The sequence below is a fragment of the Anomalospiza imberbis genome, chromosome 9 (assembly GCF_031753505.1).
Source record: "Anomalospiza imberbis isolate Cuckoo-Finch-1a 21T00152 chromosome 9, ASM3175350v1, whole genome shotgun sequence".
Classification (NCBI taxonomy): Eukaryota; Metazoa; Chordata; class Aves; order Passeriformes; family Viduidae; genus Anomalospiza; species Anomalospiza imberbis.
Genome location: NC_089689.1, coordinates 25,941,075 through 25,945,400, shown reverse-complemented (window position 1 = coordinate 25,945,400; position 4,326 = coordinate 25,941,075).

Here is a 4,326-nt window from a genome sequence, read left to right as displayed (position 1 = left end):
CAGACACCAGATATCCCACTGCAAAGGTAACGCACCCTCACACTGTGCTACAAATTACTTGCACAGGCTTTTTTTTTTCCTCCAAGTTTTCACTTCTTCCACATCTTACTCTCCTACATCAACGTACCCCAGACTCACAATCTCCCTTCTGCAAGCCCAGTGCTGCATTTCCATCATCCAGACAAATTCTCAGGAAAACCAGAGCTGGAGTCAAATCTAAAACTGTTCTGACACACCACTAAGCCAAAGGCTATGCCTTTCCATGGTACATGGACTCAGCAGCCACTGGTTTTGCTCACTGCAGCTTTCTGGAGCTTTCAGAACAAAGAATTTCCACTGCAGCACTCACAGAACAGAATGAGCTGAGGGAGACATTTCCAGTCAAACTTGAGTCTTTGTGTTCTTGCATGGTCCCTGCTGCCAGGCCTGAGTGGTGGCTGCAGCTTGCGTGAAGAAACATTTCCAGGTTTAAAAACCGAACCTGAAGACTCAGTTTAAACTTTGGTATGATTATTTCTTTAGATCACACAGATGGCAGAGAACCAGGTCCTTGGGCAAACAGCTGCTGGGACAGCTGTGACAGACAGTGTGTGCCACAACAGTGCTTTGCCATGGGCCTGGCACAGAGCACCCTGTGCAGGACACAACCTTCTTCACTGCCCAGCAGTAAAAAGCCCCTGTGCTGGTCAAGGACAGGCTTGGCAACCTTGAAGTCTCAGATTTCAAAGCAACTCTTGCAGACTTCAGCATTGTCCAGGGCCAAGTTGCACTATGCAGTATTGCCTATGTGAGACCTGCTCAGCTCTGCAACTACTGTCACTGACCTAAACAGGCTAAATTTAGTCGTGATATAATAAACTCAAATAGCAGACACACCAATCAGAGAGCAACACGGCACAAAACTAAAGGTATAAGCAGATCTATTGAACCACAAGCTCCAAGAACAGTGGTTCTCCAGGCATCAGCTCACTTGTGATCTGCCTGGAGCGAGCCACCAGGCATTCTGGAGGTTTCAGTTGTATCTTCATAGGTAACAAAATGTTCTTTACTCTCACCTTTATTTCTTTGATTAAGACTCTACAGAGATACTGACATTCCTGATGTGCTCACTGCTATATGCTGATATTGTGCCTTTATATGAAAGGAGAGAAAAAATCATTAAAATTCTTCTAAGTAACTTGCAGTCATTTTGCTTCAAAAAATGAATAATCAAAGCACAAGGAATAAAAGGGGGCTTTGTCTCCAAAGCAGGAAGAATTTTTCAAACCTAAGAATTCACAACGGTGCCTAACCATGAGCCTATTGGCATCTGTGTCTTGATCCAAATGAACTCTGAGACGTCTGTTCTCCCAGAGGACATGTACTGTTTAAAAAAAAAATTTAAAAATCCATGACTGTTTTTAATCTACCTGAAATATGGGATACAGACACAGCATATTTTAGACTTGTTTTATACTATCCATGTTCCTTTTAGCCTGCTGCAGCATTATGAGGATGTTTCTGTTCCTGTATCACAGCATATAACTAACATTTCCCAGAAAATCCACCCAGGGCCATACAAAGCCATCTGCTTTCAAGTTAGCAACAAATTCTTCTTAGAGATACAGGGTACAGAACAGCTCACACTGTCACTCCAACAAATTATGCTGCTGTTTATTTAAGTAATAAAGGCATTTGTTCCAAACAGTTGGGGCTTTTTCCAGCATTTGTTCTCCACATGTGGTTTGCTTCCTCAAGTGTTGATTTTTCATAGTTAAGAGACTTCTCCCTGCCTTTTATCCACCAGGCTAATTGCATTCTTACCCTTTTCTGCTTAACGAGAGCTGACAGGCAGTGCTCTCGGTGCTCTGCAGAGCAGGAAGCGATGGATTTCCTGTTCCAAGGAGGTAAGAGTTGAATCTGACCTCAGATGAATGGGACATATGGGAAATGGACAAAACCAGCCTTGTGATTATCTGCAGTTTTTTTCTATCCTAAGAGGGAAGATGTAGTCAAGGCCCTTTATCCCATCCTCCTGCATCCTGAAATGATCTATTGCCCAAAAATCCAGCTCTTTAACCTATCTGCCACAAACTGTGCTCAGCTGTTCACAGCCTCCTGACTCTGCTGCTTTCCAGAGGGGTCCCACACTGTACCAGGATGTGCTGTACACAGGCAGAGCCTCCACAATGCCACCTGCCAGACTCTGCCCCACGCATACGTTTTCAAAAGTAAGTGTATTATTCTGCACTGAACCTATTTCTTATTAGGCAAAGAAGCAGAGCTGGAAAGACAAAACTCAAGTAAAAGTTTAAAAATAAAATCTGTGCTCCAAAACCAAAGCATTCACTCAAATTCTTGCAAGCCAGATCTGCTGAGTCAGGTATCAACTCTGCTCAGTGGCTCCAACTCTGACAAATCATATCAGGCTTCTCTTGCTTCTTTCATTATAGTGAAAATTCTAATGTGCAAAAATTACATGTATTTTGCAAAAGAAAATAAAGTTAATATATACCTGCCAACCTGCCAACACCTCTGGCCGTCACACTTATTATAGCTGGGAAAAAAACCCAAACCAAGAGTTGGAAAGGGGTGCTCACCAGAGTCCATGAAGGAAGAACAACCCTCCCAAGCATTTTAATGTCTTAAGCTGAGATTGCCCCTCATGTGAGCTGGGAGTCTGAGAACACCAACCCCTCTGCCTAGAAGATTACAATTTCTTATTTTCCTTTACACAAGGCCTTTGAAACCAAACCTGAAGCACTGCTATGTTGTGACTGGCCACATTTTGGTACCTCTAGCTTCCTTTCTAATTCTGTCCCCAAGGAATCCAGTTAACATAATACAATTGCAATAACATAAACTTCATAAAAAAGGTTGATCTAAAGCTACAGGGGATTTTAGCTGGAGGAGAGGAACTTAATGCTGCTTGGTCAACAAAGCATTAGGGAGTGAGAAAGAAAACCTTTGTAGCAAGATTTCTAAAATGGTAGAGACTTAGGAAATGCTTTGAGTTATGCAAAAAATTAGTAACAGTATTTCATAATATCAAAATCTGCTTCATACCACAGAGCATTTCCTTGTGAAAGTAAATTATTTCTATCCACTGTAACATTTATTAATTCAAAGTTGTCATATTCTAAGACTGCAGAATGTTCATGGAGGATTTGGGATTTCTAGAAAAAGACCTTGCCCCTCACTCCCAGAAAAATCAGAGGAAGTATTATACAAAAAAAAATTACTCAGCAACTTATAACACAAAGAAGGTGCTGAAAGTGAAGAAGCAATAGAGGACAGATGTCAAAAGGTGACATTAGCAGGTAAATGGGGTAAATACACAACTTCATCCTTTATTCCATCTCCTTAAATCCTGCAGGAGAAATACCAGCCTGACCAGTCCTCTCAGCTGCAGGCTGTTTTAACCTTTGCACTACTCCCTCTATCTACTGCTGGTGGGAATGGAAGGTTTAATCCGGGATTTTTGTTTTAGCGACATCAAAGCTGCAGATTCTCGAGCCTGAAAGCCCCAGGCCTGTGCCAAACCCAGATTTCTCTGAGGGAGAAATCAGGGCCTTAGCCTTGGACATTATTCCTCTTGGTAGCAAACAAACTCCAAAGTTATTTTTTCACTTTTTTTCCCCTTCATATTTCTGTGCAACTTTTCCCCCTTAAAGAACTTAATCTCATCATGCAGCTGAGCACATCTTACTTGAACTATTACTGGGACGGACTACTATTATCTATGTTATCTTGTTTACATTTCAAAATTAATTTGGCCAACAATGGCCAAAGGTATGTTGTGTGTGCTCAAAACTCTTGAAAAAGGCATGTTCTTAGCTTGCATAACAGACATCTCAGAGTTCTTCTGGTAGTATCAGTAATTCAAGAGGAGGAACAAATTGTTTTCTGGACAGAATTACTGCTGCAATCCTGCAAGTCCCCTTTGTTTTAACCCACAAGCCAAATGGCAAGAACTTAGGAAAAAGCAGTGAATACAAAAGCAAGTGTTATTTTACAGAGTTAAACACTGCTTTCATTTGAAAGATATGACTCCTATCTATTCCAATCCTTTAGATAAGTCAATAAACAATGCACAGGAGGAAACCGTTCATATGACCAGACTGTACTTTTAAACATTTACAGTGGAGCAATGCCATATTTGTCCTAATTAACAGAAAACTAATGCCTTGGAAAAGATGATGAACAATGGGCTCACAAATGTTGATTCATCCTGATATTAAAAACCAGGCCTGAACACTGAATTCATGGGCAGTAAAAGACAGCTGAAATTCAGTACAAATGAAATGAACATAGAAGAAAAATTTAAAATATTTCCGTTTCCCAGTG